The sequence below is a fragment of the Capricornis sumatraensis genome, chromosome 4 (assembly GCF_032405125.1).
Source record: "Capricornis sumatraensis isolate serow.1 chromosome 4, serow.2, whole genome shotgun sequence".
Classification (NCBI taxonomy): Eukaryota; Metazoa; Chordata; class Mammalia; order Artiodactyla; family Bovidae; genus Capricornis; species Capricornis sumatraensis.
Window position 1 is genome coordinate 148422773 of NC_091072.1, and position 27030 is coordinate 148449802.

The 27030-nt window shown below is 49.3% G+C and overlaps 1 protein-coding gene across 1 annotated transcript in view; it reads left to right on the top strand.

Moving 5' to 3' along the window:
* Positions 1–27030, top strand: part of ANO2 (anoctamin 2) — a 334097-nt gene that overhangs the window by 34127 nt on the left and 272940 nt on the right. The gene's annotated exons all lie outside the window — the stretch shown is intronic.

Sequence of the window (27030 nt, forward strand, 5' to 3'; positions counted from 1 at the left end):
TTGACCCCGGTCTGAGCAAGGCTTGACCCAGCCCTTGTCTCTTGGGGCTTTCATCGGCTGCTGGGCTTTGAATCAGGAAAACAAAGGCGGCTCTGTGTGGGGATGTGGGCGACCAGGCGCTGTCCGCTCCTCCGTTTGTCTGCTTGTCCCAGATGGCTCGCTCAGACCACCCAGCTCCCGGCTGACCCATCTTTGATGTCGGTTTCCTCTGAACCTTGGAAAGAAGACCCGTCACATGGCGCTGGTCCTTTGGCCACTAGTCCCTCTGATGTCTGACCAAGCTGTGAGTGTCTTCGGTCCAGCCGGCAGGCCAGGACCTGAAACTGGCGCAGTCCTGACTTCCTGCCCGTGAGGAGGCGTGCAGAACCTGGCCTTTCTGTTTGAAGATGTCATTAAAGGCCACGGCTTTCCAAATTCCCTTCCCTGAGAAGTGGAGAAGATAGAGCAGTGTAGAAGGTTCTGACGTCAAGTGGTCCTGGAGAGTCACCCCAAACTTGAGTTTCCTCTTTGTAAAGTGTGCTGCAGTTTACCTCTGCCTCCTCCTGGTACATCTGGGACCCTGATCAAAGCTCAGGTTGGAGAGGGGGAGATGTTTCCTTTGGATAGTCGGAGAGGTGACGGGCTGCAGTGACAGCCCCTGGTAAGGGTCAGCGTTGACTGGGCTGGCCGTCATAAAATCCCCATATGAACCTCCCCATGGTTTTGTCTGTGGCTTTCCTTCCCTTTCTTAAAGACCCTTGAGGAAAGAGACTTTCCGTGTGTTCAGTCTGCCTCTCAATAGCAGTTTCCATTTGGATATCTTTCTTTGCCTTCCCCAGCCCACCCTCACCCTCAACCATAGTCTGAAAGAGTTAATTTCATCCTCAGCCCCGCCTCCAGGATGTCTCTAATTGCCAGTGGAATTAGTCTAGGATGAACCTTATTGAAATTGCTAATTTATTTCATAGCTTCAGTCTCCAGCCTGGAATGGAACAATGAGACCGAAAGTGTTCCAGACACACTGTTTAATAAAGGAACATTCTTCCAGCTGAACTGTATGACGGTTGGATTTTCTGGTTTGATTGGTTAACCCTTGGAAGTGGTTTGTCCTCTCTCGTTAGAGCTGGTGGGATTGGGAGGTGTTGTCTAAGGGTCCATGAGGCCCTCTAGTGATTTTATTATTTCTCTCCTGACTCAGACCTCTTCTCTAGTCAAAAGCTTTGACTTCTGTCCCATTGTCCTCCATTGAAGAATCGGTTAAAGCTATGTCTCACAAAAATCAGTGTGCTGTATGGCCCCAGGAGAAATGACAGGATTGCCCCTTCTGAATTTCAACCCCTTTGGCTTGGAGAAGGCTGTTGATTTTATTATTGATCATTGAGTTTGATCTGATGCATTTCCCAGAGACTTGGCTCGGCGGTCGTGCTGTTGGCTGCAGGGGCAGCAGCCACACCGATGACGGGTTTTTCCGTTCCCGCAGCCAGATGCGAGAGCTGGTAGGGTAGACCAAACTCATTCCTCCTTTCCTCCTGGAAAGGCTGATTTGGATGTATGCGTAGGTGGGTTGCTTTGTGTGACAGATGGTGTGTTTTAAAAATTGCTCTTGACAGAGGCTGGGGGATAGGTGCAATGACCTTTGGAAGACCCTTCTTGGTACAAGAACTATGAGGTTTTTTTTTTTTTTTCTTGGTTGTTATTTATGCGGTGGACCATACAGGTCTTTCTTTCTTTTTCTTTTTTTCTTTCTGGAGATATAGATAGAATGCTGTATAACTTAATCTCGAAGGATGACCTGAGGTCACCTATGTCTGGATAGAACCTTTGCAGATACAATCGTTGATGCAGACAACGGGTTCATTTGGGGGTAGTCAATATCCATCCATCCATCTACCCATCCACCCATCCATTTATCATTTATCAAATAACGGTTAAAATCTAGGCACTATGGTAACCTGCTCCTTATTATTTAATTTCTTTCGGTGTTTCTGTTCAGGGAGAAGAGAAGAACATTCCAATCCTGTTTTTTTCTTTTTCTTCTTTTAAATATGTTTTTATTGTTGATCTTAATTGTGTTGAGTCTTACTTGTGGCATGCAGCTTCTGTCTGGTTGAGGGGCATGGATTCAGTAACTGTGGTGCAGGCTTAGTTGCCCCGAGGCATGTGGGATCTCCGTTCTCTGACTAGGGACTGAAGCCGTGTCCCTTGCATTGGATGGTGGATTCTTAACCACTGGGCCACTAGGGAAGTCCCTACATTGTTTTCTTTAACTTGATCTCTCTTTTTGCGTTTGACACAGCTGACCCCTCCTTCCTACGTGGGTTTTTCTTGCTGAGGGTTCCAGAGCTGTGGCATGAACTGTCCTTGCGTGTCTGCTCCTTCTGTTCTCGTCCGCGTACCTTCCTTCCTGCATACCTGCCACTGGAGTATCAGTGTTCTCAGAGTTCTGTCTTCAGTTTTCTTTCCCTCTTCTTCTACTCTTTAAACACTCTTTCTGGGCAATGTTGACCTTGTCACCGTGTCTAAGTTGTGATCTACCTGTGTTTGATGACCTTCAAATATTGTGGTTTAACCTGCATTCCTGTCGTGTGCTCCCTGCTGTACATCGTCTCCTGACCACCAATACCTATTGTTGTTTAGTCACTGAGTCATGTCTGACTCCTTGCGACCCCACGGACTGTAGCCTATCAGGCTCCTCCGTCCATGGAATTTCCCAGCAAGAATACTGGAGTGGGTTGCCATTTCCTACTCTACAGGTTCTTCCCAACCGAGGGATTGAACCTGTGTCTCCTTCATTGGCAGGCAGGCTCTTTGCCACTGAGCCACTTGGGAAGACTGTTACCACAAATGCCTGGTTGTCCAGAAACATTGCAAACTCAACGTGTTCATAAATGAACTCGGCCTCTTCTCTGTGACACCCGTACCTTCAGGATTCCCTGTCTTGGGGGTTGTCCTAATTGTTTTCCTTCTCAGCCATGCCAGGATCGGGAAGCCTCTGCAGATGTCCCCCCTCCCCTCGCACCCATGGGTGCTGAGTCATGTCAGTCCCCATTCTCACACCTGTTTCCACTGCACCTTCCCCATCACTGCCATCGCCACTCCAGCGTCCACTGTCCCCCCTTGCATCACTTCAGTGCCTCTTAACTGGACCCGACAGCTGCCCCCTCCAGCCATCTGTGCGCTGTGTCGCGTCGGTGCAAACCCGAACAAGTCAATTCCTTATTTGCAAGGCAGGAATAGAGACGCAGACGTTCAGAACAGACACGTGGACACAGCCGGGAAGGAGAGGGTGAGGAAAACCGAGAGACTGGCACTGACATACAGACAATGCCTTGTGTAAGTGGAGAGCTAGTGGGGAGCTGCTGTAGATCGCAGGGAGCTCAGCCTGGGGCTCTGTGATGACCCAGAGGGGTGGGATGAGGGGTGGGAGGGGATATATGTCTACATATAGCTGATTCAGGGCTTTCCAGTGGCGCTAGTGGTAAAGAACCCGCCTGCCAGTGCAGGAGACATAAGAGACGCAGGTTTGATTCCTGGATCAGGAAGATCCCCTGGAAGGAGAAGGCAACCCACTGCAGCACTCTTGCCTGGAGAATCCCATGGACAGAGGAGCCTGGCAGGCTACAGTCCATGGGGTCGCAAAGAATCAGACACAACTGAAGCGACTTAGCATGCATAGCTGATTCACGTTATGGTACGGCAGAAACTAACACAACATTGTAAAGCAATTACACTCCAGTAAAAAAACCACAACAAACTCTAGTGGTTTCTAAGCACTAAGAAGACTTCACACTTCTTAAGCATGTTGTAGCAGGTTTCTGTGATGAACCTCCACCCTCAGGCTGCGCCCCAGACGCCCACCTGAGGTTCCAGTCATTCAAACCACCTGCCAGACTGCCTCTGCCTCCGGACCTTTGCCCACACCCTGCCCTCCACTGGGAACACCCTTCCCTCCAGCGACATGCTGGTGGTCTCAGCTCCCATGCCATCTCGCCTGTGAAGTCTTCCTTGACCCCCTGGGCTCCTCCTCCCCACTTCCGTTGCTCCCGGCACCTGTCCTGATACTTTGCTTTCATGTCTGTGTTCCCACTAGACAGTGAGCTCCTGGAGTAGGGGCGGGGGTGGGGTCTTCCATCCCTGTAAGGCTAGTGCTCCACAGTCTCGACCTGGAAAGTACTTAGGGGCTGCTCCTGCCTCCAAAGCCCCTCAGATAAGTTTTCCTCTTCTGCTCTGTATCTGAGCCACAGATCCTCATCACTTGTTAGCTTAGACCTTCTCTTATATCTTATCACATGAGAAATCCACTAGAAAACATGAGGAGTTCTGAAATTAGCTCTGTTAGGGTGCAGTCATCTCTTACTGATCTGCCTGCAGCTCCATCTGATGCTTTGATTATTTGAAGAAACAGTGATGAATAATAGACTCGGCTTTGCTTGGATCCTTGGCTCTGACCCTGGTGCTGCTTCTACCCTTCTGTCCCGTGTCCTCCTCCCTGGGAGCAGGGCACGCGGACAGATTTAATATTGGGTCGCCACCTGATGCAAAGAGCCGACTTTGCATCAAAGAATGAAGAAAGAATGAAGGCAGGAGGAGAAGGGGGCAGCAGAAGATGAGATGGTTAGATAGCATCGTTGACACAATAGACATGAGTTTGAGCAAACTCTGGGAGACAGTGAAGGACAGAGAAGCCTGGCATGCTGCAGTCCATGGGGTACCTAAGAGTCAGACATGACTTAGTGGCTGAAGAACGGCAGACCGCCTGTTTCCAGTGGGGGAGGATGAGGAAACAACTGATGTCGTCTTGCAGGCCCTCCACACGTGTATGTGTCCACATAGGATGCTGCAAAAATCAGCAAGGAAATGTGAAGTGATGCCTCTGTAAATATGTGGGCTCATTTAAGGATCCCCGCCTGGCTTTGTTGGTCTTGGGTATTTGTTATCTGTGTTGTGTGTGGACTGAGCATAAGAGAAAGTTGGTAATGTTGATATCCAGGGCATTTATAGTTAGGGAATTAAGTGAAAGAAGTGAAAGAGTGAAGTGAAAGAGTTATTGCTCAGTCGTGTCCAACTCTTTTGTGATCCCATGGACTGTAGCCCGCCAGGCTCCTCTGTCCATGGGATTCTCCAGGCAGAAATCCTGGAGTGGGTTGCCATTCCCTTCTCCAGGGGATCTTGCCTACCCAGGGATCAAACCTGGCTCTCCTGCATTGCAGGTGGATTCTTTACCACTAAGCCACCTGGGGAGTCCAGGGAATTAATAGCTCCTCAAATATTTGAGTCACTCTTGTGGTTGGGTTGGTAAGACAGTGGGGAGCAGAGCCGGTCCCTGCCCTAGAGGGGGCAGCGTGGCATTACAGAAAAGCACACCGGATCATAGACCTGAGTGGAAGCCTAGACCGCGCCACTGCTTATTGTGTGATCCTGAATAAGGCACTCAGCCTTTCTGAGCATCAGTTTACTTATCTAAAAAGGATTATTCTACTTCCCTTACTGCAAAAATTAGAGCAGAAACACCTCACACACCATCTGGCTACCACAGTGCCTTATACTTCACGTTGTTTTTGTTAGTCGTGTCCGACACTGTTGCTACCCCACAAACTGTAGCCCTCCAGGCTCCTCCATCCATGCGGTTCTCCAGGCAAGGGTACTGGCGTGGGTAGCCATTTCCTTCTTCAGGGCATCTTCCTGATCCAGGGATCAAACTCGTGGCTCCTGCGTTGGCCAGCGGGTTCTTTACTGCTGCGCCACCAGGGAAGCCCTTATATGTCACAGACAGACACAATCACCGTCCATGTTACAGGAGTGATGGTACTAAATGACAAAACCCAAACTCCCCGGTCTGCTTTAGCTGACAGCAGTGGTTAAATTTTAGAGTGCACACAGACTCTGCTGATAGAGACTCTGCTGTTAGTGCTTCATAGGTGTTGGCGCACTCAGCCCTTATAGCAATCTGAGGTTAGCAGTTTCATCATTTTGTAGAAGGGAAAACGGAGGCAGAGAAAAGTTGAATAACTGGTCCATGGTCATACACCTGGTGAATGGTTGGCTGGGGATTTGAACCCAGGCAGTTTTACTTTGTACTCAGTTCGGTTCAGTTGTGTCTGACTCTTTGCGACCCCATGGACTGCAGCACGCCAGGCCTCCCTGTCTATCACCAACTCCCGGAGCTTGCTCAAACTCATGTCCATTGAGTTGGTGATGCCATCCAACCATCTCATCCCTTGTCATCCCCTTCTCCTCCTGTCTGCAATCTTTCCCAGCATCAGGGTCTTTTCCATTGAGTAAGCTCTTCACATCAGGTGGCCAAAGTATTGGAGTTTCAGCTTCAGCATCAGTCCTTCCAATGAATATTCAGGATTGATTTCCTTTAGGATGGGCTGGTTGGATCTCCTTGCAGTCAAGGAACTCTTGAGGGTCTTCTCCAACACTGCTGTTCAAAAGCATTTGAACTTTGTATTACATGCACTTAACAAATTACTCTGTTTCTCTGTGTTACTCGTCTCATAAGGTTTCATTATTAGAAACATAGAGTAATTGTATTAGAAAATGAAAATTGGATTTGTTTTCTAAGGCTGCCATAAAATAATTACCTCAGGCTTGCTGGCTGAAAACAACAGAGATGTATTCTCTCACAGTTCTGGAGGCCAGAGTCCAAAATCTAGGTGTCGGCCCGGGTGGTATTAATAATTCCTGGAGGCTCTCTCTTGGCTGCTGCTGATGCCAGGCTGTGCTGCCTCTTGGCTCTTGGCCACATCACTCCAACCTCTGCCTCTGCCTTCCCATGCTTCTTCTCTGTGTAGCCTTTCTCTTGTTATAAGGACATCAGTCGTTGGGTTTAGGGCCCACTGTAATCAATATGACCTCATTGTAACTGATTAGTTCTGCAACCAATAAGGTCAGTGACTTCCTTGGCAGTCCCGTGATTAAGACTCTGTGCTTCCACTGCAGGGGGCACAGGTTCAGTCCCTGGACTGGGAGCTAAGATCTGCATGCATGACTGGAAAAAAAATATTTGTTGTTGTTGTTTGGTCACTAAGTTGTATCTGACTCTTTGTGACCCCATGAACTGCAGCATGCCAGGCTTCCCTGTCCTTCACCACATCCCAGAGTTTGCTCAAACTCATGTCCATTAAGTCGATGATGCCATCCAGCCATTTCATCCTCAGTTTCCCCTCTTTCCTCCTGCCCTCAATCTTTCCCAGCATCAGGGTCTTTTCCAGTGAATCAGTTCTTCACATAAGGTGGCCAAAGTATTGGAACTTCAGATTCAGACCTAGTCCTTGTAATGAATATTCAGGGTTGATTTCCTTTAAGAGTGACTGTTTGATCTTCTTACAGTCCAGGGGACTCTCAAGAGTCTTCCCTGGCACTGCAGTTGGGAAGCACCAATTCTCCAGCACTCAGCCTGCTTTCTGGTCCAACTCTTACATCCGTACCTGACTATTAGAAGAACCATAGCTTTGACTAGATGGACCTTTGTCAGTCCTGACTCTGCCCACGCCAGATGCCATGAAGCCTCACACCCCCACCATCCTCGGCCCTGGGCTTCCCTTCAGTGAAACACCGTCTTGCATTTCCCATCCCATGTGGCCTTGAGGTCTTCTCTTTTTCTTGTTTTTTCTCCTCTGATTGGGCTTTGATTTGTTGGCCGCCTTGAAATACATCCATGAGAACAGAGAAGAGAGAAAATTTCCTCTCTGTCATTCTAGACACGGCCAAGGTCCCACAGGCTTCTCATGGTGGCTGAGTCGTGCCGAAACCTCAGGCCTGGTTCTGCCTCTCACTGCAGTGAGTTTGAGCCTCTCTGTGCTCTGATCCCCTTTAGGATGGGGATCATCTCACATAATCTCAGGGGAGTTGAGGGCCCTGTGGCCCGATGTGTCTGGATGCTGTCTTACTGGCAAGCATTGGGACGCACTGGGGTTGAGACGGGGTGTCTGCAGCAGGTTCAGATGAAAGGGTCTCGGCGCCCGCGGACGGCTGCCCTCCGCAGTCCATCCCAGTCCCTGGAGGGCTGTCAGGCGGGGATAGCTGGTGTGGGAGGGGATGGAGGAATGGGTCCAGGAGGTGAAGTGTCTGGTCCAAACTTTTGATCAGGAGATGTGCCCTTTGATGTAGCAGAATGGAGCTCCTTCCAACAGCAGGGCTCTGGCTGGCGGGCCATCTCACCTCCCCTGCGTTCTCTGGCTGATTCGGTGTGAACTTGTGTGTCTGGGTTTCAGCCTGGAGCTACCCTCCCGTGGGGGCCTGTCTGCCTCTTGCTGTCTCATGGTCTGTCCTAGTGACAGTCTTCCTAGGTCAGGAGATGTGAAATGTGCCCTGAGATCAGAGCACTAAAGGACGCATCTATTGAACACCTACTGTTTACGAAGCGGGAGATGCAGGAGACATGGCTTCGATCCCTGGGTTGGGAAGATCCCCTGGAGGAGGGAATGACAGCCCACTCCAGTACTCTTGCCTGGAGAATCAGTGACATGAGGGGAGGGAGACCAGGCCTCTTAGCTCCTCCAGGTGGTGGTGGCAGCTCAGGTGGGTGTCCTCTGCCCTCCTCCTGGGGGTGGGCTGAGTCCTGGATCCTGACCCCGTGTCCTGGCTCTGAGGGGGAAGGACTGGATAGCATGGCTTCTCCCTGACAGCCCCCTTCTTTTAAATCTTCTGCAGCTCCTAAACTCCGGTCTTTTTTCCTGGTGTCTCATGAGTGTGTGCTAAGTTGCTTCAGTTGTGTCTGACTCTTTGCAATCCCATGGACTGTAGCCTGCCAGTCTCCTCTGTCCATAGGTTTCTCCAGGCAAGAATACTGGAGTGGGTTGCCATTTCCTTCTCTAGGGGATCTTCCTGACTCAGGGATCAAACCCGGGTCTCTTAGTCTCCCACATCTGCAGGCAGGTTCTTTACCACTAGCACCATCTTGGTTTCCTAGTGTCTTGTAGGGTCTCCAGTCTGTGTCTGGTTCCTCTCTGTGGGACCCCATGGATGCGGGAAAGCCCTGAGCACTGAGGCCTCACCCCACCCCTTTTCCTTGGCTGGGGCAGGGGGTCAGGCAGTGTCATGGCTCCATGGTAACAGCCGGTGTTGCAAGGTTGCGAAGCTGCCCCCGAGCCCTGGTCGGCTTCGCCGTGCCCAGCGCGGTCGGTCACACATGCCCTGGCCACCTGCAGCTCTTTCTCACAAAATGCTCCGCCAGCCCTGAGCAAGCAGCTTCTTTGTCTCCCACGCACCCCCGTCAACTCGAGGAGGAGTCATTCGGGATGCCGTGCATCTTCGGTGATGGACAGAAACACCTCGTTGGTCCCGTCGTATTGACGGAAAGGCCAGAAGCACAGCCGGCAAGGATGCTACAGCTCAGCCCCTCCCCAGTCCACGGGACGTGCTCTTCCCCGCTTCATCCTTCCAGGGGCTCCCTGGCTCCCCAAGTGCTGGGCTGGCTCTGGCCTGAATCCCCCAGAGAGGTGGATGGTGAGCATGGGGATGGGGAGGGAAGGAAGGGGACATTTGGTGCAGAGCGAGGTGGACAGTATTTGCCCATGGAGACCAGCAAATGACGGACAGTGTTTGCCATCTGCACGGCGACCCCAGTGCTGTCTGGAGTCAGAGGCATAGCGGGTCCAGCAGGAGAGCTGGAGGCCAGAGTTCAAGAACCAAGGACACTAGGTATCCTGAGGGCGCGGAAGAAAGAAGGCTGTGTCAGGCACTTCTGGGCACAGTTAGCCAGTTCTGACCTTTCAGGGCCTTCCCCCAGTCCTCACCCCTCCCTTTCACCCCTGGCTGGCTGGAAAGCCAATTATTAGCCTATTTGAGCTTCCCAGGTTGCTCACTGGTAAAGAATCCGCCTGCCAATGCAGGAGACTCAGGGGATGTGGGTTCGATCCCTGGGTTGGGAAGATCCCCTGGAGGAGGAAATGGCAACCCACTCCAGTATCCTTGCCTGGAGAATCCCATGGACAGAGGAGCCTGGCGGGCTACGGTCCATAGGGTGGCAAAGAGCTGGACACAACTGCGCACACACGCACACAGGCATTGGCCTCAGTTATCTACAGTAGCATGGAAATAACTCACTTGTAGGAACCTCAGTGTCCAGCCCAGGTCACCAAACACTGAAACGAAAAAGGCTCCAGTGCAAACAGTGTCTTGTCACTGAAGGGAACATGTGACATGCACCTGCCACGGGGGTGCCGTGGACCACGTCCCCACACCTCCTCACCCCTGAAGGGCGGCCTGTCCTCTATTCCACGGATCAGCACTCAGAGAGGAGGAGTAACCACCAAACAATGTCATATAAGATCATAAAAATTTTGTATAAGATCATAAAAATCTGACGGAGCTGTCAGATTCTGGAGCCCGGTATTTTTTGTTTGTTTGTTTGTTCTTTTGCGTTTTTCCATTATAGCAGCCTCCTCCTGGGACCAGGGCCACGTCCTTTTCCTGAGATCAAGACTGTTTAGGAAGCTTGTCCAGAGTCCTGGCAGGGACGGCCCTCTTCGTGAGCAGAGATGGAGGTTTGGGTACGTGGTTCTCGGAAAATTGAGAGCTGTCAAGTGCATCTTTCCCAAGTGTGGAGCCTGGTGGTTTGGACTGTATGTACAGAGTTGTGCAGCCACCGCCCAAGTGGTGTGATTTGAGCCTCTTGAGAAATGCCCTGGGGCCCCTCCCATGTCCCCCCATCAGCCTTCCTGTGGGCTGAGGTCTCCTGTGAGTCACTGGTGGGGTTAAGTCTTCAAAGCCCTATCTCAGTTCACCTGGTGGAATCAGACCTTCATTGGCCTCCAGTGCCTCAGAAGGGCGGCCTCGTCATAGACAGACTTGTCACTTGGAAGTCCCTGGGTGAGAGTCTAACAGAGTGAGCTTCCTGGGGACATCCCAGGGCCTCTGTTAGTTGGAAAGGATGTGGGGCCAGTGATAGGCAGTTCAGCCCACATGAATGCCCAGGGCACAGACCCTCTGGTGCAAGGCCAGAGACGTGTGAAAGAGCCCGTGGAGAGCTTTTGAAAACAGCTGGCCGCCAGGAGGAGGAGGATTGAAAACACATTTTCCTGTTTTCTTACTTACCTGGACCTGGTTATAGGATATCTCGGGACTAGTTTCTGGGCTGCTTCTCTGATATTCTGGATTGTAGGATGGATATAAAGGAGCTTAGAGGATGCACCCTCTCCAGATTTCTCTGGCCTTGGAAACATTCATGAAGCTTCCTGGACACGTCCTGTGTGCAAGGTCTGTGAAGGATTCTAAGTGGGCTGTGCTGGGCTTTCCAGCCAGCCAGGGGCTCCCAGTGGGCTGGGCCTGTAGGCGACCTGGGGTCTTGCCCCTCCCACGGTGGGTTTCTGCCATCCCTCTGTTGGTCCTGTCAGTCCTAGTGGACGGTGCGGATGCTGGGAAAAAGTGAAAGTGGAAGTGTTAGTCACTCAGTCTTGTCCGACTCTTTGTGACCCCATGGACTGTAGCCCGCCAGGTTCCTCTGTCCATGGGAATTTCCAGGCAAGACTACTGGAATGGGTTGCCATTCCCTCCTCCAGAGAATCTTCCCAAGCCAGGGATCAAACCCAGGTCTCCTGCACTGCAAGAGAAAAAACCTGCTTTGTGTAGAAGGCACTTGAAAAATCCCTCTATCCCGGCCTCTCCAGGGAGTCTCTCCAGAATGGTTAGCATTTACTTTCCCTCCTGTTGCTCCTGATGGAGCTCAGTCCCAAAGGGGACTGAGCTTCAAGCTGATGCTTGGTATTAGCTTCCTTCCTCCCTTAAGGCACACTTGTGTGATGAGAACATGTTCTTAAGAGTGTTTGGGTTTAGAGGGGCTCCCGCCCTTCTCCATGGAAGCCTGACTTGGGGGTCATCTCGGCGGCCGTGAGATTTCTCTGCACGGCAAGTGTTAGACCTTCTTCTCCCGATTATTACGGACTGTGATTATTGGTTATAGGTCTTCATCTGAGAGCAGGAGGGCGCCTTAGGGAGGCCCCTGGAGCATCCTGGATGGTGACATCAGAAGAGTCCCTGTCACACACATCGTGTTCCACAGACACATCCTTCATCCTCTTGCACCTACCCTAGGGTTTGTGTTATGCCTGAAAACGGGTTAAACAGACCTGCATTGGCTCAGGGGCACCGTGCCCTGAGCATTGCACCAGCATTGAGGGTGTAGAGATGGCGGAGAAGCCTCAGACATGACCTTGACCCATAAGGACTTGCAGACAGAAATCCTGCTCTTTCTTGTGTTGTTGAAGATGGTGTCACCCTCCTTTCTGTAGAGAACTTCCCCTAGGCATACTAGTGAACTTGGGAGCTGGGGCATTGCCCCTGGGAGCTGAGAGCTTGGTGTCAATATGGAAGTCAGACCTGGAAAGATGCCCACCAATCAAATATGGGACTGCTTGTCACAGATGAGTGACAGGTGAGTAGTCTGGGTGGGCTTCTTGGAGGAGGTGTGGATGGAGGCCCACCTTGGAGAGGGCTGCTTGGCTCAGCCCTGCCACCTGGGCCCAGGACCTGGGTCTGCCGCAGTTGCACACACTGTGTCAGCTCTCACCCCCAGGCTTGGAGCCCAGCTCGCTACAGCTCCTCTCTTGTGCCCCACTCTCCCACTTGCCACCTGTCATCCCCCACAAGACTTCATCTCCTCAGCCTTTTCCCAGCCTGCCCCTCCCTCCACTAGCGCCAGAGTCCATGCTTCTGATTATTCCCCCCAGTTAGTGTCGCTTGCATTCTTCAGCATCGACTCTCATTTTGTTATTTCCTTTCCCATATTTCCTAAACTCCCCAGGTCCCTCCACGTTTATTTCCTCATCCTCTCTGGTGCTGTTTGCAGCACCACCCGGTTTGTTATCATCTGCAGATTTAATTAGTGTGGTTGATGACCCTTTTCTTCCAGACCTGGGGCCGTGGGGAGGGGCCTCTGGCAGGGCCAGTTCCTTGAGGTGTGTGTGCAGAGATGCACCGTGGAAAAGCGTGTTTTGGCTGCGTAGACGGGACATGTTCCAAACAGGGCTCTCGCCTCATACAGAGAAAAAAAATGCCCCGGGAGCCAGGTTTTTCTGGGAAAGAAGGGAGGAAGCTGGAATCAGGATTGCACAAACCCCCGATTCAAATTCCTTTGGCTGGGCGACTCCGCCTGCAGAAACCAGTTATTACTGGTTTCGAGCACCTGCTTGTCCCACGCCAGGCACCGTGTGTAGGGCCTTTCTCTTCTTGCTGATCTTCACTAGTATGCCATGGGCTCACTGGTACTGCTGCTTCTGGGTTGTTATTTTTCTATTTTACCAAAAAGGAAACTGAGTCTCAGAGAGACCGCCTCGCGTCTCTGTGATCACACAGGAAGTCAATGGCAGAGCCAAGGGTTGAAGCTGAGCCTCTCTGAGCTTTTCCTTTAATGCTCTCAGCTCTCAGGTACCCCATCTGCTTCATCCCCTGGCCTCCCAACCACACTGGGCTGATGGATTATTTTCATGGTCCCCTTGGCAGATGAGTTAATTCTGGATATTTTTGGAAGTCCACAGAATGGTCAACTTCTCTGTTCCTTTTTCTCACTTTTTCTGAGTGTCCCTGATCAGTGCATCTCTGTCAGGCCAAGATCTAGGTTTTAGTTAATTTAATAGCCTTTACTCATAAATGAGGGCCTCCCAGGTGGCCCTCATGGTAAAGAATCTGCCTGCCAATGCAGGAGATGCAAGAGACTCAGGTTCGATCCCTGGGTTAGGAAGATCCCCTGGAGAAGGAAACAGCAACCCACTCCAGTTTTCTTGCCTGGAGAATCTCATGGACAGAGGAGCCTGGCCAGCTACAGTCTGTGGGGTTGCAGAGAGTCAGACATGACTGAGTGACTGAGCACATTGTACTCATAAACCAACTTCTCTAAATCCTACCTGAATGTCTCTCAAGGCTGAGTCTGGTGGGATGGAGGTAGAGTCAGGGAGGTAGGATTGTGTCATCATTGTTAACTCCAGCTTTTAGGTCAAGTCTGAAGATCTGTGGGTAGCACATTGGTTTCGAAGTCTCTCTGAGCCCTAGGGCAGTGATTCTTGATGGAACATTTTATGTTTTAGGAGTGAGTGAGTGAGTGAAGTTGCTCAGTCATGTCTGACTCAGTGATCCCATGAACTTTAGCCTACCAGCTCCTTCGTCCATGGAATTTTCCAGGCAAGAGTACTGGAGTGCGTTGCCATTTCCTTCTCCAGGGGATCTTCCCGACCCAGGAATCAAACCCAGGTCTCCTGCATTGCAGGCAGACACTTTATCTTCTGAGCCACCAGGGAAGCCTATGTTTCAGGAAAGATCATTTTTTCCACCCCTTGGGTGGGACTTCCAAGGCCCTTGAGGCATGTTTGACATCCTTCTCCTTCATTCAGTAAATGGTAGCGATGCTGCTCAGTCATTGTGACAGAAGAGCTCCCACCCATTTCCGAAGGGGGTGGTACAACTCCTGTGGTTTGTAGAGCAGAGACGCAGAGAACATTTCAGGGCCAAGTCCGGGTGAGCAGGTGGAGCTCTGGCTTCCAGAGGTCAGTGTGGGCAGCCCCATGCAATGTTTGGTTGGAAGAAATCATTCTTTGGCTGAAGAAAGCTTGTGACTAAGTTGTAAAAGGTTGTACAGCTTCTTTGTACTTGTGCAAAGCCTGCCTCCCTGTATAAGACCTCTATTACTTAGGGCTAATGATTCCTAGAAGAGTCAGAAGTATGCCTTCAAGAAGCCTGCCTCCTCTCGCCTAGAGGAGGTCACAGCCACCCCTGGGAGGCTTCTCCTTCATTCTGTGGACCGTGGCCTAGACCCAACCCCAGAGCAGGTGGACAGTCACTGCCTGTCTGCTGCACTTCTGGTCTCGCTGGAAAATAGGAAGTGGTTCCCAGCTCCATTGAGAAGGAGAAGGAGGGAGGCATTCTCTCGGGGTTCCCTGATGGAGGACTTGTTATTGTTTATCTTGTTGAGGATGTAATGAATCCAGGGGAACGCACAGGGCTGACCCATCAAGGTCGCTGTTGTGAGGTTCATGGGCAACAGCAACATAGTGGATGGTGTGGCCACATCTCAGCCCTTGGCTCCCCAGCATCACTAATGCCACCCACACCATATATAAATTCTGTCATGATATTTGAAGTCGGTTCCTTGTCCTCCAGGCCCTCCTTTCTGGCCCCTCCAGCCCAGAGTCAGCTCTTCCACTGGTTTCTTACATCACTGAGAACTCTTGGTTCTGTTAACGGACAACCCAACTCAACTGTTTTAAAAAACAAAACAAAGGGAATTTATAATCTCATGTAATCAGAAAGTAAGTCTGTTGAGGATTGATCCAGCAACTCACAGGATGTCCCCAAGGACCCCTTATTTCTTTACCTTTCTGCTCAACCTTTTGCAGAGTCCATTCCATCCTCTGCCTACTCAGTGGTCCCTTGGCTGACGCAGGCCTTCCCCTGATGACCACTGTTCTCCCCAGCGTTCTGGCAGAAAGAGAAAGCCGCTTTGTCCTGAAACCCTAGCCAACATTTCCTCATATCTTAATTGGTTCCGATTGCATTACAAACATATTCCAGAACCAATAACTGTGATGGGGGGTGATTTTGGAATTGGTGTTGGAGTCAAATATATCGCTGAGAACTGGGAGGCTTATTTCTCTGGGCTTAAAACCTGGCAATTATTGATGAGTGAAAGGGGAGATGGCCAACAAATGAGCGTTCATTAGTTGTCCTGTCCATTTGGGCATTAATCACCCCAGTCTTGATGTTATTGATTTGTCTCATGTGTTAGATATCATTTATCTGGTTTCCAAGGAGACTGGAAGCTGTATGACAGTTTATATTTCTTCTGTGTGCCCTTAACTCTTAGCACATTGCTGATCACACGGTTGTTGCCTAATAAATACTTGTTAAATTGAAATATGCTGGGATGATTGAATTGTAGGAAACAGTGGAGCTATTCCTTCAGGGAGGGGTGAGTCACTGCTCAGACACAGCAAGGCCACATCTTTTGGAGGGGAGACAAGGGGAGTTGATGACTGATGGTCTGAAGGTTTTATAGAAGTGTCCGGAGGAGGGAAGACAAGCATCTGAATCAAGAAATGACATAAGTTTTGAGTTAGGAGGAATAATGAGAGAGATGGGTACTTTTTAGAGTAACATGATGGGCTTTTAAATGCCCGGAAATGCTTTTCTCTGCATGGGACATTTATCACATGCAGGTCAGGAAAGAGATACTGGGTTTTCCTGCCCAAAGGTATGATGGCTGTTGAACTTGGTGATCCATAGGGTGACTCTATGATTCATTGGCCAATCTGGGACTTTTTGGGTAATACTAACTAAGATGTCACACTGGATAGAACAATGGAGCAGAAGAAATAACCTGAGACTGTCCCAGTGCAGTCAGGACCTGTCAATCATCCTTGATCAAGGTAGCTATCAGTATCAGCCACCCAGCCCCCTGCCTGGCAGCTGCCTTCCATTTCTCTGGGCCTTGACGTGCTCTCAGTATCCTGGTGGGGTGAGGGGTTGCTGAGAGCTGGCGTCTGCAACATCTGATTCTACTTGGGGATTGTCAACTGTCCAGAATTGTTCTGTGACGAATCAGAAAGGGCAGTATTTTCCTCTGGTTTATCCATGACCTTCTCCCCTCTGTTTGGGGCTGGACCTCTGTGTCGGGAGCCTGGTTTCGGGAGAGGCCCTCTCTTTTCTGCCAACATCTTCTGGGCGTTTGGAGTTTTATCCTCTTCTTGGGTAGAAATTTGGTCTCTCACTCCTGGATTCTGTTCTGTCTGTTATCCCCACAGTCTAAACTCCCAGGGAAAAACTCCTTTAACTTCACTCGGGGGTGTTCAGGTGAGCCAGGAACTGTTGGCATGGTGGGTGGGCTCAGATATGATTTCTCTCAAGTGGGATCCGAGAAGCGTGGGAGCATCCCGTGGAGGTCAAGGGGCAGGAGATGCTCTCTGCACTTTGAGTCCCAGGGCAGAGATTTGGCAATGGCTACCCCTGAACTTTCTCTTTAAAAATTCTTTTATATTAATACATACTGTGGAGTTTGCAAAACACTTTTCTGCGTATAATCTCATTTGATTCTGAGAGATCACGGAATCAGTACTAGCTTTTTGAATATCTTGTATGTGTATGTGCTCAGCTGTTTCCAACCCTGCGACCCCATGGGCTGGAGCCCGCCAGGCGCCTCTGTCCATGGGATTTCCCAGGCAAGAATATTGGACTGGGTCGCCATTTCCTACTCCAGGGTATTTTTGGACCCAGGGATCAAACCCTCATCTCTTGTATCTCCTGCATTGGCAGGTAGATTCTTTACCACTGAGCCACCTGGGAAGCCCAGTGCCTATTTATTAATTAAAAACTAACCAGATTTGGGCTCCCCTGGTGGCTCAGCAGTAAAGAATCCACCTGTAATTCAGGAAGACTTGGGTTCGATTCCTGGGTTGAGAAGGGATCAAAGATCCCGTGGAGATGGAAATGGCAACTCATTCAGTATTCTTGCCTGGGAAATCCCATGGACAGAGCCTGGTGGGCTACAGTCCATGGGGTCACAAAGGGTCAGACATGACTTAGCGACTAAACAACAACAATATATAACATATTATAAATAAATAATATTTTTATTAAACATAATTAACATGTTATAAATAACATCTTAATGAAAAATAATATTTTTCAAAGCAAAAAATTGTAAGAAAGTATGGCATTGTTTTATATTTTTGCATATCTTTTTTTCTAGCCTTATTGAGGTATAATTAATTATAATAAACTGCACATATTTAAAATGATCTAATCTGTTGACTTTGGCATATGTACAAACCCATGAAGCTACCATATAATCAAGGTAATGAGTATATCCACCACCCACAGAAGGGTCCATGAGTCCCTTGTAGAGTCCTTCCTTCTGCCCTCCAGGTGGTATTATTATTAATCATTGCAATTATTTTAATGGGCTCCCCTGGTGGCTCAGTTGGTAAAGAATCTGCCTGCAATGCAGGAGACCTGAGTTCTATCCGTAGGTTGGGAAGATCCCCTGGAGAAGGAAATGACAACCTACTCCAGTAATCTTGCCTGGGAAATCCCATGGACAGAGGAGCCTGGTGGGCTACAGTCCATGGGGTCTCAAGAGTCGGACACGACTTAGCAGCTAAACCACCACCACAATTATTTTAACAGTGCTTTGGTGACTTGCCAAAAATGGTGTGGCAGGGACTTCCTTGGCGGTCCCATGGTTAAGACTTCCCCTTCCAATGCAGGAGATACAGGTTTGATCCCTAGTTGGGGGGGTCTAAGATTCCCCTAAGATGCCTCCCAGCCCCCAAACCCAAAGCATAAAACAGAAGCCTTATTGTAACAAATTCAATAAAAACTTTAAAAAATGAGCCACATCATAAAAAAAAAAAATCTTTAAAACAAAACACAAAGCCCCAAGTGATGCAGCTGGGAAGTGACAGAGGTGGGGCCCGAGACCCAGTGAGTCTGCAGACCCTAGTACCCGTGACCTTTCCATGACCATGGCAGGGGTGACGATTTCCCCCACTGCTTCTGTGGGTTTTTGAGATGGACAGAAGCCCAGGGAACACTTAATTCCACTCTGTTGCTGACACCTCATGTGGTCCCAGTCCTTCCAGGGTGCTGGGTTGCCCTGGGGGGGCCCTGCAGCTAAAGGATTAGATGAGGAAATGGTTTTCTTGGCCCTTGGTATAAAAGAGGATCTGACCCCTTAATTTTTGCTGGGTTCCCCCCTCCCCAATTCCTCTTCCCCTGGGCTTGAACAGAGGTTTCCTAGGTGGCTTCTCTCTGGAGCACAGTGGTCCCAGTGCACAGATTAAATCCTGTATGGCCAGGTCCAGAGATCATCTCTTCTGGGTGCCTCTCCATTCTGGTAGCCGATGCAAGGGGTCCACCCCCCACGGAAGGCCACCTCCCACTCCCGGGAACTTTTGGTGATGGCTCTTTGTTTTGACAAAATTAAGAAAAGAGTGGCTGGGTTTCCATCTCCATAGGACCCTGGCCGGACTGTTCCCAGTCTTTGCTTGGGGACTAGGGGTAGCCTTTCCCATGAGAGCAGTCATCTGCTGCTATTTTGGGGGATGGTCCCTGGGACAGCATTCATGGGCAATTGGCCCTGCCCTCCATCTTTACCGATCATGCATGCATCCTCCCCTTGGCCCCGGGAGGAGAGGGTTAGAGAGGAGAATCATTCCGGGTCTCCCAGGAAAACAGGGTTTCACCTTTCCTCTGCCAGTCAGGAAGTTCTTCCCTGAGCTTAATTCCAAGTCGCTGTGTCTTCGGGAGGCCCAGGTGGAGCCTGTCCCCCGACCATGGGTTGGAAGTTCCTGCAGGAAGTTAAGTCTTTGGTCTTAATAATGACATGGGTTGACCAGGTGTTCCTCCAGGGGGCATGAGGCATTCCCTGCTCCCGGCTCTTCATGCACCCCGCCCTTCTCCTTATTCTGCAATGATGCCTGCACTGGCCACAGTCTCAGGCTGCCTGGTGTTACTTCTCCAGCTGCATGGACGTCAACCTTGGTGATCTGAGAATGTGGGCACCCCTGGCGGGGGGGGGGGTTGTCTCACCCTCCTTGATCCTCATAGATCTGAGGTGACCTGGGTGGGGGACATCTGGGAGGTGTCTGCCCCCCTTGGTCCCTCTCTATCGTCTCCCCACCGCCCACCCTGGCAGCCTCGATCTGGGACCTCGATGCACTGCAGCTGGTGTTCTCACGGCAGGGCTGGGCCTGGAGCACACGCAGGCGTCTGGGGTTAGCGTCGGGGTGGCTTGGCCGGGCTGCAGGGGAAGGAGGCTTGTGGAGTATCGGTTTCCAGCATTTGGCTGGGACTGCCTCCCATTCACTCTTGTCTCTCCAGAGGGAGGACATGGTCCGGTGCAGCCACATGCAATCTCTGGAAAACAACAACGAGACATAAACAATATGGATAACCTCACCAGGAGTGCGTGACCTCCAGTCCCTAACGAGGGTTTTGAGCGGTGGCTGGAGCTCCAGAGAGAGGTGGCTTGGGGCACGATTTCCCCCATCCCAGCCCCCTGTCCCCTATCCACCTAATCTCTCGTGAAGGGAGAGGGACACTGGACTGCCCTGGTAGGTTGAGAGCCCTCGGGTATGTGCTGCTGCCACAAGCACCAAGGGATGGACCGCGATCTGGGAGACCTGGACTCCATTCCTGGCCCAGCTACTAGCTAGCTGTATGTCCATAACCTAGCAACTCAGCCTTCTGGGCCCTGGGTCTTCATTCCCTACTTGAGAAAGATGTAAAGCATTGCTGGAGAGCTCTTCAAACTCCAGAGTCCTCGGGCCAAGTCAGTTCTGTCTTCTGAAAAGCACCATGGCCGTCAGCTGGCCCTGCTTTGAGGCGTCAGTACAGGGGTGTTGAATAGCATGTGGAAATCTGATGGCTGGCAAGTAGAGCGACCCAAGACTTCCTTTATTCATCAGAGCATCTCTTATTCTTTTCCTTAATGCTGCAAAACCCTTACAATCCTATAAGGCACAGAGGTTCCAGGAACCTCCAGCTCCAGTTCAGTTCAACTGTGTTTTGTGAGCATCAAGAGACACTCAGGCTGATGATACACGCATGCCGATGCAATAGACCTCTAGGGCTGGGAGTGGTGACCTGTGGATGCAGTGAGGACCTGGGGCTACCGAGAGGAACAGAGATGCCCTCCTGAGAGGCCTGTATAAGGGCTCCTGGTCAGGTGGAAACTTGAGCAATACCAGGACTACTAGACAGAGCTTGTGTGATCAGATCTGCTTGCTGTTGGATTTACTTTATTTTTTTTTTTTAACTTTAAGCTTTTTATTTTGTATTGGAGTATAGCCAGTTAACAATGTTGAGGTAATTTCAGGTGAACAGTGAAGGGACTCAGCCATACATATGTTGTTGTTCCAGCCACTCAGTTGTGTCCAACTCTTTGCGACCCCGTGGACTGCAGCATGCCAGGCCTCCCTGTCTTTCACTGCCTCCCAGAGTTTGCTCAAATTCATGTCCATTGAGTCAGTGATGCCATCCAACCAGCTCATCCTCTGTCACCCACTTCTCCTACCCTCAGTCTTTCCCAGCATCAGGATCTTTTCCAATGAGTTGGCTCTTTGCATCAGGTGGCCCAAGTATTGGAGCTTCAGTTTCAGTATCAGTCCTTCCTGTGAATATTCAGGACTGGTTTCCTTTAGGATTGACTGGTTTGATCTCCTTGCAGTCCAGGGGACTCTCAAGAGTCTTCCTCAGCATCACAATTTGAAGGCATCAATTCTTTGGCGCCTACCCTTCTGTATGGTCCAACTGTCACATCTGTACAGATTAACATAGCTTTGATTATACAAACTTTTGTCGGGAAAGTGATGGTTTTGCTTTTTAAAATGCTGTTTAGGTTTGTCATAGCTTTTCTTCCAAGGAGCAAGTGTCTTTTAATTTCATAGCTGTAGTCACTGTCCATAGATGTATCCATTCTTCCCCAAACCCATCTCCCATCCAGGCTGGCACATACATTGAGCAGAGTTCCATGTGCTATACAATAGGTCTTTGTTAGTTATCCAGTTTAAATGTAGCAGTGTGGGCATGACCTTCCCAAAGTCTCTAACCATCCCTTCCCCCTCAGTAACCGTAAGTTTGTTTTCTAAGTCTGTGAGTCTCTTTGTGTTTTGTAAGTTCATTTGTGTCTTTTCTTTTTAGACGCCACATCTAAGGGATGTCATATATTTCTCCTTCTCTGTCTGACTTGCTTTACTCAGTGTGACCCTCTCTAGGTCCATCCATGTTGCTGCAAATGGCATTCTTTCATTCTTTTTAATGGCTGCGTAATATTCCACTGTGCATATGTATCACACCTTCTTGAAAGAAGAGGGAGGAAGGGAGAGACTGGCAGACGAGTTAGGGCACAGGTTCAAGATGGGGAGCTGCCCTTGCCTCCTGTGTACTCAGGGTTCTGTCGGTTTACCTGGAGGTGAAGAAAACCAGCTGAAAATACCCACTGAGAGACTGAAAGAGCTAGGAGTCAGGTGACGGCTGAGGACAGTCCATTTCCTCTGACCAGAGCATGGTCAGCCTTTTCTTGAGTGCTTCCTCTTGAAACCCAAGAACTGGAGAGACAGAATTTTTAGTGTTTTTTTTTTTTTTTAATGGAGTCACAGTGAAAGGAGCTGCATGGTTTTATGAGACCTTTCAGTTGCGCTGGAGGGACGTTCCTTCCCTGTCACGTATTTCACATTTGTTACCCCAGGGATAAGTGCATCCCCAAGATGGATGCATTAGAGAAACTTTTGTGAGTTGGTGCTCCTTTCTCTGATGACCAGAACCAAATTATATGTTACAGCTTATTTTACATGAACTTGGTTTTTAGTTGCCTGGTGAGATTTGGGAGCTCCTCCAGTCACCGTGATAAGTTATTTACGAAATCTCTTCTAGGGATGGATTATATGTCCTGTTGCCTAATTTCTTATACTTTAATGTTAAATTTCAGGTTGGTTTCACAAAGTAATGCTTTCTGACCATGTCCTCAGATTCTGGAGGTGAATAATACTTTGAACCAGCAGATTCCCGTAGGTCCATGGGACATTTTGAAAGTCCTATAGACAAAAGAAACTTTGAGCAAGCTTCCCATATGGTGCTAGTGGTAAAGAATCCACCTGCCCGTGCAGGAGATGCAAGAGATGTGGGTTCAATCCCTGGGTCGGGAAGATTCCCCAGAGCAGAAGATGGCAATCCACTCCAGTATTTTGCTGGAAAATTACATGGACAGAAGAACCTGGTGGGCTATAGCCCATGAACCGCAAAGAGTCGGACATGACTGAGTGAGAACACACAAAAACTTCAAGGCAGTTAGCAAACCAGGATTTTAATCCAACAGGAGTGCGTAAGTCACTTCAGTCATGTCCGGCTTCAGCATAGGTGTGCATGCATGGAAAGTCACTTCAGCCATGTCTGACTCTTTGCAACCCCATGGACTATAGCCCACCAGGCTCCTTTGTCCATGGGATTCTCCAGGCAAAACACTGCAGTGGATTGCCATGCCCTCCTCTAGGGGATCTCCCTGACCAGGGGATCGAACTTGCATTGCAGGCAGATTCTTTACTGCCTGAGCTACTGGTCTATTCTATCATTTGCAAGAACTCTGGGAGGACCTATTCTGTGTCCAGCCTGTGCTAGGTGCTTGGGGGGCACAAATGAAGTGTCAGACCCTGTCCCTGCAGTAAAAAGGCTGTCATCTTGATTGGAAAGAGTGAATCCTCAGTCTTTGCAATGGCTGACACTTAGTGAATGGTTCACATTCAGACCTCACAGCAGGAATCTCCCGTTCAGCACCTCAGTTCCTCTTAGTAGCTCTGCGGTGTTTCTCATCTTCCTTGTTCACATGAAGAAACTGTGACTCTCTTGGCTGACTGACTTGCCCAGTGCGCTACAGCTGTAAAATCCAGGATCCAGGTCCTAATCTACATGAATCCAAAGCCCAAGCTCTTTCTATTCCCATCCTATGCTGAAGGAGGGCTTCCCAGGGGATTCTAGTGATTAAGAACCTGCCTGCCAATGCAGGAGACTTATGAGACACAGTTTCAACCCCTGGGTCAGGGAGAAGCCCTGGAGGAGGGCATGGCAACCCACTCCAGTATTCTTGCATGGAGAATCCCACGGACAGAGGAGCCTGGTGGGCTATAGTCCATGGGGTTGCAAAGAGTCAGACACGGCTGAAGTGACTTTCCATGCATGCACACCTATGCTGAAAGCCCGATGATCTGAGGTGGAGCTGATGTAATAATAGTAGAAATAAAGCACACAGGAAAAGTAATGCACTTGAATCATCCTCAAGCCGCCCCTGCTCCCCTGACCTGGTCTGTAGAAAACTTTCCTTCCATGAAACTGGTCCCTGGTACCAAGGAGGTTGGGGATTCCTGCCCTAAAGGAATCCAAATCCAGAGCAGAATGGAAGTCAGCTGGACCTGGAGAACAGGGAACTTTTTTTTTTTTTTTTAGCTCAGTCTATGTTAACCTCCAACTTTCGATTCCTAGGTTAGTTAAAAAGAGCTTCTGCATTTGGTGATGATTCTGCTGAGGGATTTTCATGTTTTTTTTTTTTTTTTCCAGCAGACATAGCTAGTCACATCAGCTAATATTTCCCATCAGCTCGGTGTTGCTCTTTTTATAAGGTAACAATGTCGCATGGCATGAAAGAAACATGATGACTAGATGTTAGCACCAGTGCAACTGCATTCCAGCTTTTATTTTCCTTTGAAACTGGTTCCATTTGAGTAGAATGGAGAAGCACCTTGCTTTGCTGGAGGGGCCGAAGGCATCCACGTTGGGAGACAATTTTCATCATTTAATATATGGCTGGGCTGCAGCTTATGGACCCTCTAAAACCACAGGGGCTCAACAAGGTGATTTACCTTTCACATCAAAATCCCAGAGGCAGCCCAGATTGGCTGGGACAATCCAGAGTTAAGACCCAACTTCTCTCTTGATACTTGGCTATTTCTGGCCTTGACTTTGACCTTGAGGTCTAAGACACTTGTATCTGTCTTTCAGGCTGTAGATCCAGTGATAGGGAAGAGGATGAAGGGGCAGAAGTCATCCACTTGTGTCTTTGCAGGGAGTTTCCAGGAACTGCTCCACCCCGACCTGTACGACATTGGCTAGGAATTAGTGTTCTGGTTACACTTAACTTCAAAGGGCATGCTGTCTTCCTTCTGGAAGGCCATGTGCTTGATTAAAAAATAAAGGAAGGACGTTCCTGACAGTTCAGTGGTTAAGAATCCAGCAGGAGATGAGGGTCTGAGCCTCATTTTAGAAACAAGGTCCCACATTCTGCTGAGCAACTAGGCCCCAACACACAACTAGAGAGTCTGTGCACTGCAAGGAAGGATCCTGCATGATGCAATTAAGACCCAGTGCAGCCAAATCAATAGAGAAGAATAGAGAAAAGAAGAATGGCTGTCAGGGGACAGCTAGCAGTCTGCCACCAAGATCACAGGTGGACACTGGCCCTCCCGACCCTGCTCAAACATCTGCAGCTGCTTAATGGACATTTGGTGCACACTTGAGGCACCACTTCCGGATAAAGGTGAAAAAGGGGTTTGCCACAATTTGAAAACAAAGATGAAACCAAATATTTTAAAATCAATAATAGTCATGATTTCATCTTAGAGAGAAGGATGGTGGCACCCTTTGCCATCTTTCACTGAAAACGTCATTTCTGGGGCTTCAGGTCAGCTCCACAGATGGTTTCTGTCTTCCTCTTGCTTTGCACTAAATTAGAAAAGCTTAAATTACCATTTGAAGTAGCAGCAAGTAATTGATGACTCCGTCTAGCAGTCCCGGTATTGTTGTCATAGACAGACAGAGAAATTGGGGTGATTTCTCACTGAAAGGCGCTTCCAGGGTTTTGTCTGAACTGTGTCCACTTAGGGTCTCAAAGACTCTGTATCTCTTCATAGGACTGCCTCTTTGATGCCTCTCATCCTTTGATTCAATATTAGTCTAATGCATGTCTTTATGTTCTCTTGCAGCCCTTGGATGTGGTTTTTAACTATGTGCAATAGATGTTCTAAAAACCACCAGGTAGAGCATAACCTGCCTGGATTTGGGTTCTTTTTTTTTTTTAATATAACTTTATTTTTGGCCATGCTGTGTAGCATACAGGATCTTAGTTCTCAAATCAGGGCTCAAACCCAAGTCCCATGGATAGAAGCTTGAAGAGTCAACCAGTGAACCACCAGTGAAGTCCCTCGAATCCTTTTTTCTAAAAATCCTACTAAATGTGTAACTTTGGACAAATTGTTTGAACTTTCCCTCTCCAACAGTAGGGTAGAGAGGTGATGGTCCCCTGTGCGTATTCTGTGAGCTGCAGCACACGACCTCTGCGCTCCATCCAGGCACACAATTCACTCAATAAAGATGCATCTTGGTGATGGGTGTTGCTTTCAGGCACTTGTCAACTCTAGCCCATCCAAGGCTTTCAAAGCACAGTTCTGTCTTCTTGTGAAATCCTGGTTTCTTCTTCCGTCTCCCTCCTTAGAAGTCAGCAGCTTTCATCCCCAAGGTGGGGGTAGCTTCTGGATATCTTAATTATCGAAAGGATCATCGAGTGCCATTAAGAATCAGAGAGACAGTCTTCACTTGCATTATGAGCATCACAAAGTGTCTTTTTGTCTTCTTCATCAACTCAGAAATCCGTGAACTCGTGACCGTGAACTGACTGTCAGTTGGGTTCGAAAGGCAGTCTTCTCCCAGCCACCTGGTTCTCTGCCCAGCCCTTGGGATGGTGTGCGTGGCTGCCTCCAATGGCATCTTCAGTGCTAAACCGAGACCTGTATTGGTGAACACCAACTGGTCTTTGAGGATGACTTTGCAGAGGGTTGTTGCTGCTTTTCTGTGAGGAGCATTCCGTTCGCTGCCCACAGTGTTGGTGCCTTTCTGGCCCTGGTCTCTGTGCATCCTGTTTCATGAGGTGCTCAGGAAACCAGCAAAGCCTGCTTTCACCTGTAGCATGTGTGTGGGGGCGGGTGAGAATGGGACAAAAAGCTGCGAGCTCGTCTCTCTGCAGAGTACGGTGGCTAGGACCTGGTCCTCGCTCTGCCCTCAGCTGCTTTATCCTGTCAGTGGCACATGGACCAGCATCTCACGGGGCTTTGGGATTCCCAGAAGTCATTGGATGAGGAATTGCCCTGTTGACTTGTGCTGCTTTTTTTGTGAACACGGTGTTCGTAATTGATTTTGCAGGTAGTTTTAGAAGCTTCTTACCAATGATGAGGCTTTTGCCCTTTGTTTCCTGCTTGTTTTGGTCTTTTTTCATTCTTTAGTGATGAAACGAATTATATTAACGTCAGAAAGTGTTTTATTTTTCCCCCTTTGTGTCCTTGTTCTGAAAAAATTTGAGGTTTTCTTTGTAGATGAAAAGAAACTAATAGCTTCATGTTGTAACTGGACCGATTTTTATAGCAGACACTGCCTGGGGCCAAATTAACTGCTGAGTCAATAAAACCTAGTTTTCAGATATTCATTACTGCATTTCTTTCCTTATTTTACATTTTTTGGGTGAAATCAGTGCACTCAGAGAATGATATATCCTGGGACCTAAATTCACAGCCATATTCACAC